The following is a 15,853-nucleotide window of genomic DNA, read 5'->3' on the forward strand; positions in this document are numbered from 1 at the left end:
GAATTTTTTCAAGGTCTAAGCAGGCCATAATATCGTTAAGCCATTGAGCATGCGTGGACGGGGCAACATCTCTCCATCTAAGGAGGATTAAACATCTAGCCAGGAGAGAGGCAAAAGCTAATATACTTTGTCGAACTCAGACGTAAACCTGTCTCACCCCAGAAACCGAACAAAGCAATTAAAGGGTTTGGTTCTAGGTGGTGATTCAGAATATATGATAACGTTATGAAGACATCTTTCCAAAAGTTCTCCAAGCTAGGACAAAACCAGTACATATGAATGAGAGAGGCCTCGCCCCTTTTGCACTTATCACAAAGTGGACTAATATTAGGGTAAAATTGAGTTAATTTAGATTTAGACATATGGGCTCTATGAACAATCTTAAACTGTAAAAGACAATGCCGAGCACAAAGAGAGGTTGAATTAATCGATTTGAGAATCGAGTCCCAAGTCTCATCAGATAAGGAGGTATTTAAATCCTGCTCCCATGCCATTTTAATTTTATCCACAGGGGCACGTCATAAGGCTGCTAATTTATCTCGAATAAATGATATTAAACCTTTACCTAGTGGATTAATGGAAAGAAATAAGTCCATAACATTTTTCTCAGGCAATAGTTATTATTCTATTAAGAATTTATTGAGTCTGCCCACAAGAAAACGAAACCCAGGGTTGTATATGGTGACAAATAGGTACCTTGATGATAAACTTACTTTGAACTTTGGAGCACTATGAGAAGGGCGTGGGACAAGTGACAGAGCAGGAGAGCTAGAGGTGGGTGGGTGGCACCAGTGCAGACACACCCAGCCCTGAGACACAAGGCAAGGCCACTTGATTCGAAACAATTGGTTTATTGATCATCACAGAATTGCTCTTTGGTGCTTTCTGCTCCCTCCCCTCTCCTTTCCCCTTTTTCCAAACACGATTCCCCTCTCCCTGTTCCCTTCCCACTCTCAGTCCAGAATAGAGACCCCATATTAGAATCGGGTTTATCATCACTCACGTATGTCATAAAATTTATTATTTTTTGTGGCAGCTGTACAGTGCAACATATAAAATTACTACATAATTCTGCAAAAAGTCTTGGGCACCCTAGCCATTTATATATGTGACTAAGACTTTGCACAGTATTGTACTTAGTATTGAAATTTATTAATTTTTTTATGTATTGCACTGTACTGCTGCCGCAAAACAAATAATTTCATGACATATCAGTGATATTAAATCTGATTCTGATTCCCTTTTGTTCTTGTGAAATGTGATTTCAAGGAAGAAACCGCAAGAACATGTATTCAATGTAATGAAATATCTGAATGTAATTTTCAGGTTCATTGTCAAACCACATGAGATTGGAAAGCACACAAAGATATTTCAGACAAAGGGAGAATTTTCAGGAATATCTGAAAGGAGGAACGGGGTGTTGTGGAATTTGTTGCCTGCAGCAGCAGCATAGTGCAATACATAAAAAACTATAAGTTACAATAAGCATATTAAAAAATAATTGAATTGAATTGACCATTAATAACACCCTTCATATACACGAGGAGTAAAAATCGTTACATTATGTCTCCGTCTAAATGTGCAATGTGCAATTTATTGTAATTTATAATAACTAGTACGTACAACAGGACAGTTAATATAACATAGAAATACAGTTGTGTCAGTACGAATTAAGCAGTCTGATGGCCTGGTGGAAGAAGCTGTCCTGGAGCCTGCTGGTCCTGTCTTTTATGCTGTTGTACAATTTCTCGTATGGTAGAAGCTGGAGCAGTTTGTGGTTGGGGTGACTCGGGTCCCCAATGACCCTCCGGGCCCTTTTTACACACCTGTCTTTGTAAACGTCCTGAATAGTGGGAAGTTCACATCTACAGATGCACTGGGCTGCTCGCTGCAGAGTCCTGCGATCGAGGGAAGTACAGTTCCTGTACCGGGGAATGATGCAGCCAGACAGGATGCCCTCAATTGTGCCCCTCTCAGTTGTGCAAAAATAGGACAAAGTGTGAGGCAGTTCATCGTCAGGTCAGAAATCTGATGGTGGAGGGGAAGCAGCTAACTCCAATACAATAATAATGCAAAACATATTATAATAGAGTAGGGAAATTGCAGTGCGGGTAAGCAATAAGCTCAATATGCTCAAAAGGTTTTTAGACTAGAAATCAAAGAACCACCCAAGCCATAAATTTGAAATGAAAAAAGAAAGTGCTGGAAACATTTTAACTTTGCTCCTTATGAAGTGTCAGTCATTTACCCCGTCCCCATTCTCATGAAACTCTGAATCAAATGCAGAATCACTGATATTTGTCTTTTTTTTTGTTTCGTGGTAAGTACATACAAGACATAAAAAGTCACTGTAAGTTACAATAGGAGATATTAAAAATATATAAGTTGTGCAAAAATAGAGCATAATTGATGCAGTGTTCATGATTTCATGGGCCATCCAGAAATCTAATGTTGGAGGGGAAGAAGCTGCTGCTAATACATTGAGTGTGTGGCTTCAGGCTCCTGCAAATCCACCCTAATGGTAGTCTGTCCTGGATGGTGAGGGCCCTTAATGATGAATGCTAACTTTTTAGGGCAACGCCTGTTGAAGTTTCCTTGATGGTGGTAAGGATAGTGACAGCTTAATTGAGCGTGGGATAGTTTAGGAAATTAAGAGATTTGGAAAAGTCCTATGCATAATGTACAGATCTACTTTCAGGGCAAATGAGGTGCTAGGAATAGTGTGGAGGTGAGTTGTCAAAAAGGGTAGATATGTTGCTGTTGTATGAATTTGGACTGGTAGCTCCATGGAAGAGAAACAGTTATGCATACTTTAAACATGACCAACTTTCTTCTAAATTGAATTGAAATAAATGTCTTTGTAATGAATGTCAGTGTAATGAATAAGGTTTACAGATGGTCTGAAAATTGGCTAATTTCACAATGGAACTCAGTTGATTATGATTCAGACTCAAAGGAATCTTTCAATGTGAATGAAAAGGAGATATAGATTCAGAGAAATATACAACATAAAAAGAGACTATTTATAGACTATAATAGCTATTTGGATCATTTGTTCATGTGGTAAGTTCTTTTGCTTAATCCCACTCCTCAGCTCTTGATCTGAACCTCTGAAGGCTTTGGTACTTCAGATTCTGATTAGTTTAACTAGGAATGGTTCCACCTTCAAACACCTTTCAGACACTGAAAAATGTTGAGTCAAAAATATATTCCTGAAGAAGGATCTTGTCCTGAAATGTCGACTGTTTGTTCTTTTCCATGGATGCTGCCTGGCCTGCTAAGTTCTTCCAGCATTTTGTGTATGTTGAGTGAAAAATATTTCTGCTTGTTAACTTAAGGCAATCCACCTGGCTTCTGCCCTCGCTGTTAAGGGAAGAAACCTTCCTATTCATTCTGTCCAAGTGTCTTACAATGTTTTTGCTTTACTTAAAGACTTTCCTCAGTCTCCCTTGTTCCAAAGAAAACAACCACAGGCTAGACAACATCTCTTCAAAACTAGAATTGTCCAGCCTTGGAAAAAAATCTCATACACCTCCTCTACACCCTCTCCAATAGAACCAATACTGTCACCAGAATTGCACGTGATATTCTAGCTGTGCTGTAAGTAATGTTTTATGCAATTGGACTTCCTACTCTTTTATTCTATACCTCAGCTTTATTTGTAAATAAGTTATCTAGCTTTGGTTAAGTATGTGTCAGTTAGAAGTTACGGAATGTGTGATTGAAGAGGCATCCCTAACTATCCTCAAAGCTCGAGGAAGTAATGTGATCCTTTGAACGGATGTTACATCAGAGAGAGAGAGAAGAAATAAAAAGTTATTCTTAAAAATATTAGTAGCTGAGACAGAGTAAACAGGCTTATTAACACTGGGCAGAATGTGCCTTTGTCTGAGTTTGTCTGATCATTCTGAAAAATCAAGTAGAGTTCTCCATTTGTAAATGTTTATATCTGTTTACTACACCAACGTCACCCGTGAGCATGTGAGATGCAGTGTGCAGAGATCTTGCTGTTAATTGATGATGTATTGAGAGGTCAGGTAGGAAACTGAACATAAAGTGACCACTGTTTCTCCACATCAAGTTGTGAACCATGACAAAGGTCAATTCCTCACTATTTTAAGGAAAATTGCATGCATGAAGAACTCCTACCATCTCTCCTTTCATGTAGTTAAAACCCAGATGTGATCTTTGAAGTCTGCGGATATGCATTTCCACAAAGGAGGAAAGAAGAATGAACCTTATGTGTGTTTGTGGTGCTTTCTGCCAATTGCCTTGGGTTGTGTGATTTGTTCCTCCAAGGGCATAGCTGATTGACAGCAAGGGAAGATGATTCCATCATTACCACTCAGTCAATGATCCACACATGTCAGTATGATGCCCTGAACACTGTAGCTTTGAACAAGCCACCAGGACATGCCAATCAACTGGATGCCAGAGTGACCCATGATCTATTAAGAGCAAAAAGGTTTTAATTTGTTCTGATTCTTAACTTTTTTTTAAAAAAAAACTAAAAATGAAGCTGTTAGGCCCTCAATTAGCACAGGTTTGTGGTCACATTTTATTGTTATTGCTTGTTATTCACATGACAGTGATTCAGGCTCATGTGAAAGAATGTGAACTGCTGATATCGCTGTGAAGTGGAATAATTGTACTGAAGAGGACACAAGCTCTACACAAGGAATAAATCTGGCAGAATGGTCACAGAATTAGATGGCATATTTAGTAAATTGTACATAGCTCCACCAAACTTTCCTGGAAAGTAAATGGATGAGTTGGACTTTGAACTTTGTACTTTAAACTTTGAATTATATTTGGTACCTTCCATTTTCTGCTTCTACAGTGATGAATGTAACGTTTTGCAAGTTTAACTATTCTGGCTGCCACCTATTCCTGGAAACTTGTTAGAAGTGCACAAAATTGTCAATCAGAACTTAGCTGCAATTACATAGAGTAATTTCATTTGGTACATTGCTTGTTGCGCCCATGCTAAACTGTGCAGCACTGTGCAAAAGTTTTTAGCACATATATATAGCTGGGGTGCCTAAAACTTTTGCACATGTATATTCAGCGGGTACAATAAAGTAGCCAACGAATATATACTATTAACTTTAAGAGATAAAACTTGGCTTTCTTTCACTTTGGGGATTGATAAAACAAGTGTACAAATACATGTTCTTTTGATTAAACCATTGATGCAGGAATGACTGAACAATGGTTAAATTACAAACTCAAAGGCATGGATTAAAAAACTGAGTGCAAAAGACTGAGACACATATATATAGCTGAGGTGCCTAAGACTTTTGCACAGTACAGTAGTAATTTTATGTATTGCACTGTACTGATGTCACCCCCAAGCTATCAGACTCCTCAATACCCGAAGCCTGGACTGACACCTTGCCCTACTGTCCTGCTTATTAATTATTGTAATGCCGGTACTGTTTTGTGCACTTTATGCAGTCCTGTGTAGGTCTGTAGTCTAGTGTAGCTTTCTCTGTGTTTTTTTTCTTACGCAGTTCAGTCTAGTTTTTTGTACTGTGTCATGTAACACCAAGGTCCTGAAAAAACATTGTCTCATTTTTACTATGTACTGTACATAGCAGTTATGGTCAAAATGACAATAAAAAGTTGAATTGACTTGACTTGACAAAAAAAAAACAACTTTCGTGACATATGTGAGTGATGATAAACCTGATTCTGATATGGGTCTCTATTGTGGACTGAGAGTGGGAAGGGGGCAGGGAAAGGAAAATTACGGTTGGGAAAAGGGGAAGGAAGAGGGGATGGAGTAGAAAGCACCAGAGGGAAATTCGGTAATGATCAATAAACCAATTGTTTGGAATGATATAACTATGCTTAGTGTGTCTGCATTTATACCAACCCCACTCCTGACACTCCTCTGCCACCTGCCACCTATTCCATATGCCACCTGCAGTGCTCCACCCTTGACATCCCCAACATCCTTTGCTCCCGCCAGATTTACAAACCTGCTCTCTGCTCCACGTTGACAAATACAGTATTGTGCAAAAGTCTTAAGAACCTTAGCTATATATGTGGCTAAGACTTTTGCACAGTACTGTATATCAGTGATACATTCAAGCCAATGATCAAATACTGTCCATGTCAGATGCTATTCTAAAGATTTGTCATGATCAGTTTATCCCTGTTGTATTCATCTGAAGAAAACACACCCAAGTGAACTGCTGTTGCATCAATACCCTGTTGACTATCAATGTGAACACATTTTAACTGTAAAACAGTTGATGTTTGTAATGACAAGTCTAATTTTAAAGTCATATCATAAATTAATTTGTCTAACTAAAAGAGCCTACTTGCAGCAATATAGTCTACAATTTATGTTTTTCTAGTGAATGCTGTGTATTTCATGTAATGAGCCTATGACGCAACCACAATAAGTTTTCATTACACCTGTGCATACACGTACTTCTGCATAAGGCAATAAACTTTGACTTTGTCTTTGACTATCTTAATTGTCAATAGTTGTTGAGACAGAACTTAAAACACTATACATTAAGCAACATGTTCAGTTATAGTAGTTTTCTTATCGGGTATTTGCAAATTTCTTCCTCTGCCAACACATCGATCCTTAATTTTAACAAAGTAAGAAATTTCTACAGATGTACCATGGAGAACATTCTAACTAGTTGCATCACTGTCTAGTGTGGAGGAGCTACTGCATCGGACAGAAAAAAAGCTGTGGAAAGTGTCCGCTCCTAAGCCACTGACTTCCAAGCCTCAGGTTACGCTCTGCCAGTTCTGAAGGCCTTGCTACATCTTTTGGATACGTAATTCCAGAAACCAAAACAAGGCTCCCTACAATCAACTTCATCATGGGAAAGGTCGTCAGCGGGATTAGAGAAAATCATTTGGGGTGTGTCAAAGGGTTCATGAAGAAACATATTTTCACCAAATTAGTGGGGATTTCTAGTGCTTGTGATGTTACAATGACAATGCAGGTCTTTTGGCACCTTGGCCCTTGTCAGCATAGAACTGAGGATGTTGCAGTTGTGCAAGATGTTGTTGAGGCCACATCTGGAATATTGCATTCAAGTTTTGGTTACCCTGCTAAAGGAAAATTGGCATTGAGCTGGAAGGAGATTTATGAGGATGTTACTGGGATCTGAACTGAATTGAATTGACCTTATTTCCTACATCCTTCACATACATGAGGATTAAAGATCTTTATGTTATGTCTAAGTTATGGAGAGAGGTTGAATAGGCTGTGACTTATCCCTTTGGAATGTGGGAGAATGATGGGAGCTCTGTTGTGGTGTATAAAATCATGAAGGACATTGATAGGGTCAGTACACACGTCTTTTCCCCAGGGTTGAAGAATCAAGAGCTGGAGGACATAGGTTTAAGGAGAGAGGGGAGAGATTTACAAGTATCCCGCGTGGTAACATTTTCTCTCAGTCCATCTGATGCACCAGTTGATCATTTTTCTTTCTTCCTCTTAAGTCCATCTCCACTACTGAGGCATCAGCAGTAGCTGTCAGCAGCTCACCAGGGTCTTCTGGCCTGGACTGATAGAAGGTTTGATAGATAGATAGAAGGTTATGGTAAATAGATGGACATTATGGCTTCAGATTTCACCACACGACTTCATACATTTTATAGGTGAAGATCCTTCCTCTCCCAGAAATGAGTTTTGTGTAGCTTCTGTACACTTCCTGTACATTCTTGTAGGTCTGGATTTTTACAGGATGGGGTTGCTAGCCCCATAGTCAACTCTCCTCTTTTTGTAGCTGGGCTTGATACCATCCATGGTGGAGTTCCACTCGATCATGGCTGATTTATTATCCGCTTCAACCCCATTCTCTTGCCTTCTCTCTGCAACCTTTCACACCCTTGTTAATCAAGAACCTATCAGCCTCTGCTCTAAATATACACAACGATTTGGCCTCCAAGGCCATCTGTGCCAATCGGTTCCACAAATTCACCACCAGATTGCACCAACATAAGAATACAGAGGAGGAATGGAATTCCTTTAGCCAAAGGATGGGCCATGTGATTGTCAACTAGATCCAAGTGACCCCTTTTCGTATTGCGCATAACTCTTATTTTATCAGAGTATCTGACTTAAAACTCGACAGATTTAGACCTACTATCAGCTACAGAGACAAATCTTTGCCCACTTTGAATAGGCTCCAGCTACAGGGGGCAGAATCGTGCTGATAATTTGCCAGTAATTCCACAAAGAACTTTTGCAGTACAGAACTGTGGCCTGTGCCGTAGGTCATATCCAGGCATATTTGACCTCTCACTATGTCCCTGGAGTCAATATTGAATGCAGGGTGCTTGTGTGCATTGCTAATCTGAGGTGCTCTACACTTTTGTACCAGGCCCCTGAGCTATATGCTGACCATGCATTTGAATAGAGCTGCCAAACCTTCATTAAAGATTAGCTGTTTTGTTTAATTTTATTGTGTTATATATTTATGCTTTCAGTTTAATGTGTTTTAAAATAAATGTATTATTTTTAAGGACTCTTCATCTCATGTTCTCTATTTGTTGCTTATTTGTTTATTATTGTTATTTCTTTTGTACCTGGACAGTTTGTTGTCTTCTGCACTGGTTGAATGCCCTAGTTGGGCAGTCTTTTATTGATTCAGTTATGGTCATTATTCTATAGATTTATTGAGTATGCTCACAGGAAAATGGATCTCAAGGTTCGATATGGTGACATATTTGTACTTTGATAATAAACTTTCTTTGAAATTTGAACTTTGAAGTTTTGCATAGATTTGGATTAATTTTAGCTGTTTGTGATTAGTTGAGGTGATAAGAAGGCCTGTTGAAGGACATCAAGCAAAGCACACAAAATATTGCAGGAGCATAGCAGATCAGGCAGTAGAAAAGGAAATGATCAAGTAGGAGTTTGGGCTGAGATTCTTCATTGGCATTTTCAGGGCCCATACAGACTTTGTAAGGACACCAAGGACATGCTGAGAATGTGATGCATATGTTTGCTGCTCATGTCGTGGTGAATTCTGCAAATCTGGCTCAACCCATAGGAGTTAGTGTGGTCGACCACGTAGAAAATTATTACCAATGATATGAGTAGCCACTCTGACCAACAGAACTGGGTTATCTGAAGTAAAAAGCAAATTTACACTATAAGCATCGTTAAACACATGCATATTTTCTGGCAGAGCATGATACAACAAGCCAAGGGATTAAAATCATGGAAGACCCACTTTAGATAAATCCAGGGTCAAAAGTTACGAGCATTACTTGTGCCCCATGAGAACTAAGCTGAAGAGATAGGGCAGGGAAGGCACGTTGAATTCCTAGTGATTGTCTCAGTTGGAGACAAGGTATTTTTCTTATTTTTTCTTCTGTTTCCTTGTGTTCTTTGTGAAGTGCTGGATGTCCAAATAAAGAAGTTACTGACTTCAAGAATCCAGACCTGACTGAAGCTGTTGGCTCTTTTGTCTGCAACATTCCATTGCGGAGAACAAGGAAACAAAATCAAAGGTTACACTAAAAAGAAGTAAAATTCAATTCCAGGGAATGTTGCATCAGTTTTATGTCAATGTCAGTTTGATTCTGTAACTATTAATTCCTTCTAAGACCACAAGATGTAGGAACAGAATTAGGTCCAGACTGCTCTGCTATTCCAGGATGGTGACTTAATGCTCCTCTCAACCCCATTCTCCCGTAACCTTTGATTCCCTTACTAATCAAGAACCTGTAAATGACTTTGTGAATTCCACAGATTCAACACCCTCTGGCTAAAGAAAGTCCTGATGAAGCATCTTGGCCTGAAACATCTTGACTGCCCTGCTGAGTTTCTCCAGCACTTTTGTGTAGCTTTGGATTTCCAGCATCTGCAGATTTTCTTGCGCTTCTAAAAAATTCCTCCTCTTTTCTATTCTAAAGGGACTGATTTGAAGACTGACCAACAGAGCATGAATGATAGGATTTAACTTCTCAGCATCTAAAGAGCTGTTGTGTCCATTGTGCCCAAAGAGGGAGAGTATACCTTAATCCCAAGTCCACTGACCCTGGAGTTTGCTTCTGTGGTAAATATTAGTTCCTTGGAGACAATACACTCAACGACAGGAGAGATGGAATATTGTGGGACACCTTGATTCAGATTGGTCTCGCAGAGCTTATACTTCAGGAAGATGGGAAAATCAAAGTAATCACAGAGCACTTTTACAGCCTCAAATCACCTGAAAGCCCATAAGCAGAGGCCTGCCAATGCTTCAAGTTCCCTTTGGCATTCTATGTATTTTTGGATTAACTGAATTCAGAGAAGGCTGTGATGAGAGATCTCGCCAAGAATGGTTGGAACCCAAGTGCTGGAGTATCTGGGACTAGAACCGAGACACAGTACGAAACTAAACAAAGATAGGGTTCTAAACTAGACGCTAGACAAGAATCCAAAGTAGAGCCGATGATTGTGCACCAAACTTCAGCTGAGCTGCTCTTTAAATATTAAAATCCTGGCGGCAAAACATGGCCGCCAATTAGCGGGGTGGGCCTGAATCTTTAAAGGGGCCGCACCAGCTAGCCACATTCTGGAGAGTCAGAGCATCTAAACCCCAGAAGCTGGTACAGTCGGGTGCATAATATAATAAAGGCATTACATAAATGAACTTTTATTCTTTCTCTTTTTAGGGCAAATTTTACTTTATGGTGTTGGTATAAAAAAAATCAGAGGCAAAGAAAACTGCAGTGTGGCTGATTTGATATTACTGTTTTAATACAGTGGTGACAAAAACATTTTTCTAGAATTTCCTTGTCTGAGAATGTGGTACATGGAGACTTGGAATGAGCTGAGAAGAGAAAAATAGCTTTAAGTAGGAAATCGTGATGATAGTATTCTTTTACCTTCCCAAGGGATTAAAATGTATTGCAATTTCCCAGTGTTAATACAATTAGGAGGTGGTGAAAGATTTAATTTGTCTAAACTTTCATCTCTGTTTTACTCGAAGGGATTTTGGTCTCCAGCTCTATATATAGCTTGGTACTATATATAGAACAATTTTCTCCAAGACCATATTAACCGATAGGAGCTATTTAAGTGAATTGGGGTTTAGTAGTGCCAACATCAACACCAGTTGATGCTCCATCTAGTGGCTCACATCAGAATTGACGGAACTCACCCTGCTGAGATAGGCAGCTTACAACACCTTGGAAATTAAGGCTTAAACCCCTAGCTGTTTAATAGGGAATAAAATCGATATTTGTACATCATTTAAAAATCAATAGAATTAGGGTTGGACTTCTGTAGCTAGATAAACACTGCATTGCAAGTGCTAATTCATTGGGAATGAGGTATTGCTTCCTCTGAATCTATGTAAGGTAGGACAACAAAGCTTCTTGCTAAGAATGATTTTGCTGCAGGCCTGTACTGGAACATGGAAGACACATCCTTTCACATAACTTTGTTGCTTTGCGCAGAGGAAGTCTGGAGAACCCAGAGCCTCGCGTGAAAAGCGATGACCATGGCAACACTGTAGTGTAGCTGTTAGCGCTTTACGCCACCAGCTGTAAGATCGAGGTTCCTTCTGACTGCTGTCTGCAAGGAGTTCGAATGCTCCCCCCCTCCACCCCATGTTCATGCGGGTTTCCTCCGAGTGCTCCGGTTTCCTCCCACATTCCACAGACCTGCCAATGAGGTGTTCTGAGTTGTGGGTATGATATGTTAGCACTGGAAGCACAACGGCACTTACGGGCTGCCCTCAGCAATGCTCAGACTGTGTTGGTCATTGATAAAAATGACCCGTTTCTCTGTATGCTTCAATATTTTAATGGACGCGTGACAAATGAAGCTGATCTTTATACTTTCATTATGCCACTAGTGTAATGCAGGCATCAACCCACAATGATTTTTTTTAATAAAATCCTGAAACTATTTGCCTTACATTTCATGTTTTTCATATAAATATTATGAAGGTGTTAATTTCATTTTATTTATTTATTGAGCTAGAGTGTGGAGTAGGCTCAGCCAACACTTCAAGCTATGCCACCGGGCAATCCTCCCATTTAATCCTAGCCTAATCACAGGACAATTTACAATGACCACTAACCGGTACACCTTTGGAGTGTGGGGGAAAACAGAGCACCCGGAAGAAACACATGAGGTCATGGGGAGAACATACAAACTCTTCACAGGCAGTGGCCTGAAATGTATCTTGAGCAAGCTTATTGTCCCAAGGTACGTTGAAAAGTTTGTCTTGCGCGATGCCAATGCGGGTCATATCATTACACCGTGCATTGGGGTTGGACAAGGTGAAACAGTAACGTGGCAGAACGAAGTGTAAAAGCTACAGAGGAAGTGCAGCGCAGGTAAATAATGAGGTGCAAGATCATAACGAGGTAGGTTGTAAGGTCAAGAGTCAATCTTATTGTGCAAGAGGTCCATTCTAGAGACTGATAACAGTGAGATGGAAGCTGTCGGTGAGCATGGTGGTACGTGCTTTCAGTCTGTTCTACCTTGTGCCTGAAGTGGAAGGGCAGAAGAGAGAATGTCTGAGGTGGGTGGGGTCTTTGACTATGCTGGTTGTTTTACTGGAGGTAGTGAGAAGTGTAGACCGAATCGATAGAGGGAAAATGTCACATACAGTATTTCATGAAAGCTGATTGATTTCCTGTATTTGGAACAGTAATTATGCCTCAGAAACATTGTCATTGATTCTGAATTGGTATGGGATGTCCTGCTAACATGGAAGAGGTTCTATGCATTCCGTGGCCACTTTATTAGGGGCAGATAGGTAGTCTATCCACCAAGATTCAATGTGTTGTGTGTTCAGAGATGCTCTTCTGCACATCACTGTTGGAACTCATGTTTATCTGAGTTACTGTCACCTTGTCTGACCATTCTCCTCTAACCTCTCTCATTAACATGGTATTCTTGCCCACAGAACTGCTGCTCACAGATTTTTGTTTTTTGCACTATTCTCTGAAAAGTCCAGAGACTGGTGTGTGCATCTGTACCAGATTAATGGTTTCTGAGGTACTCAAACTACGCCATCTAGCACTAACAATCATTCCTCGGTCAAAGTCACTTGGATCACATTTCTTCCCCATTCTGATGTTTGGTCTGAACAGCAACTGAACCTCTTGACCATGTCTGTATGCCTTTATGTAATGAAGTTCTGCAACATGATTGGACAATTAGATATTTGCATTAATGAGAAGTTGCACAGGTGTACCTAATAAAGTGGCCACTGTGTATAAGCAACCGTTCCTTTAATACATCGTACTTGTTTAATTACATAATCAATTGTAGCAGTTTTGACCATCTAATAAGATTCCACCATGTGTTGAGGGTGGAATATTGACCACATCTTAGAAGATACCCCTTTTCTTCAGAATTAGCCAAGAGGATGAAGATTGGACATTCTCCAGATGTTGTTTTGCTGCTTAAAGACAGATGACTTGCTTTTGATGGGGAGCAGGGTTTAATCCATTTCCTGATTCCTGTGGGGAACAGTATGTCAAGTGAAAACAAAATTACACCAAAGCAACCCACACAAACCGCAGGAGGAACACAGGAGGTCAGGCGACATCTATGGAAATTAAAAAAACTGTCAACATCTTGGGCTGAGACACTTCTTCAGGGATGGAAAGGTAGACTCCAGAATAAAACAGGGAAGTGATGGAGAATAATTAGGAGGTGACGAGGAGAATGGACTATAGGAGAAAGGGAAGGAGGAGGGGGCCCAAGGGGAGGTGATCGGCAGGTGATAAGAGGTTTACACAAAAATATAATTTTATTTTTCATTTACTGATTAAATAAATTAATTCTTATAATGAGATTTTTTAAAAACTGACACCGAAAAACATACCTGATTCTCCCACAGCCTAAAGACGTGTACATTGATTGATTAATTGGTGTTGGGAATAGCTGTGGTGTTTAGGTGTGTGTGGTGGGGTTGTTCTGGAGAAGTTATTTTTAATTTATTTAGAGATTCAGCGAGGAACAGGCCCTTCCGGCCCAGCAGGCCGCACCGCCATCAACCCACCTATTTAACACTAGCCTGATCACAGGACAACTTACGTTCACCAATTACCTACTGACTGGTACATCTTTGGACTGTGGCAGGAAACTGAAGCACCCAGAAAAGTCCATGCATTCACGGGAAAGAGGTGCATACTCTTCACAGACGGTATCAGAAATGACCTCCAAAATCTGATGCCCTGAGCTGTAACTGCATCACGCTAACTCCTACGTCACCATAGCGTCCCACGGTGTTAATAGGAATAAAAGCGGTTAGCATAAGTGTGGGCATGAATGCGGGCACAGATTCAAAGGGCAAAACTGCCCTAAAATATGAATATGTTTGTTGTATTAATGAACATAATGTTGAATCGTTGTCAAGGCCACAATATACTTCCACCCTTAATTACTCTTGCTTTTTATAAAATTAGCCAAGCAGTCATGAACACAAAAGATTCTGCAGATGCTGGAAATCCAGGGCAACACATACAAAATGCTGGAACGACTGAGCAGATCTGGGAGCATCCTTGGAGAGAAATTATCAGTCGGTGTTTTGTGTGGAGAACCTTCAGTTACGTTTTTAAGCTGCATACTAGCTTTGTATTCTAATTGTGATATGAAATCTTGGGCATGGATGAATAATCCAGGCATCTGAGCTCTTACCCGGGAGCATAGCCACCATTCCGTCTTTCCACAAACACAATATTTTCTGGTGCTCCATGTGCAATACCAGGAGTTGGTCATTATAATTGATATTTAATAGAACAAGGTTCAAACGTGCAGAATAATTCAGGTACAGAAGATAACAGATGTTCCACTTATTTTGCTTGGAGTCTTGTCAAGTAAGTGTGTGTGTGTGTGTGTGTGTGTGTGTGTGTGTGTGTGTGTGTGTGTGTGTGTGTGTGTGTGTGTGTGTTGTTGCAGTTGCCAATGGCAACAGACTTGGTCACGGAAAGGCTCTATTGATACAAGTGCACTCACCACTTTTTTAATCATTAAAGTGTTTGCAGTTTATTGTGCCCATATTTGGAGGCTTTACAACTGCATAACGCAACAGGATATCAAAGCCTTGTGTCTTTATGTGCTTTACCTTGATGAATAAGCGGCCGTCTTGATGTCAATGGCAAAGTGTTTACCTACGAGGTTGTAATCAAAGCATTGTCGTTCTTGCTTCACAGAGCTCCAAATACAAGAAGGTTCAAAGCGAATAAAAAGAATCCGAAAATGGAAATGCTATCAACTGAACATTTTCAGCAGATTCTACTAGTATAAGGAATATCCAAGGATAGAGGTAGTATTTAAAATTTTCAGTACTGTTAGTTATTAGAATACCGTCTCAATGTAATTTTATAAATTCAGTACTTTCTTTTCTTCAAAACAAAGGGTAAAGTTTAACCTTAGCTTGTAGTTATTACCCATCAACCATCAGGCTCCTGAACAAGTGTTGGTAACTTCACTCACCTCAATGCTGAACTGAAACCACAACCTATGGACTCACTTTCAAAGACCCTACAGCTCATGTTCTCAGGTTATTTATTTACTTTTAAAAAAATATTTCCATGATTTGTCTTTATTTATGCATTGGTTGTCAGTCTTTGATTATGTAAAGTTTTTTCATAAATTCTATTACTTTTTATTTTCAAAGGTATATTTAACGTCAGAGAAATGTGTACAATATACATCCTGAAATTCTTTTTCTTCGCAAACATCCACGAAAATGGAGGAGTGCCCCAAATAATGAATGACAGTTAAATGTTAGAACTCCCAACCCCACCCCCAGCTCTCCTCCCATGCATAAGCAGAAGCAAAGCAATGACGCCCCCCCCACCCCACCAGCAATAAAGCATCGGCACCCTCCACTGTGCAGCAAAGCATCAATAA

The 15,853-nt window shown here is 39.9% G+C and overlaps 2 long non-coding RNA genes across 3 annotated transcripts in view; one reads left to right on the forward strand and one right to left on the reverse strand.

Annotated features, from left to right (window-relative positions):
- The window catches only part of LOC132397370 (uncharacterized), a 65,867-nt gene that overhangs the window by 41,601 nt on the left and 8,413 nt on the right, over nt 1-15,853 (forward strand). The window contains exon 3 of one of the 2 annotated variants that reach the window (XR_009513348.1): nt 15,151-15,263. This is a non-coding gene — a long non-coding RNA (uncharacterized LOC132397370). Of the gene's footprint in view, nt 1-14,992; nt 15,264-15,853 lie in introns of those variants that run through there. The other variant, XR_009513347.1, reaches the window with a different exon arrangement.
- On the reverse strand, nt 13,205-15,169 carry LOC132397374 (uncharacterized). The gene is made up of 2 exons (XR_009513354.1): nt 15,063-15,169; nt 13,205-13,452 (listed from the first exon to the last, which is right to left on the reverse strand). It is a non-coding gene; the product is annotated as an uncharacterized LOC132397374 (long non-coding RNA).

This window comes from Hypanus sabinus, chromosome 7 (genome assembly GCF_030144855.1).
Source record: "Hypanus sabinus isolate sHypSab1 chromosome 7, sHypSab1.hap1, whole genome shotgun sequence".
Taxonomy (NCBI): Eukaryota; Metazoa; Chordata; class Chondrichthyes; order Myliobatiformes; family Dasyatidae; genus Hypanus; species Hypanus sabinus.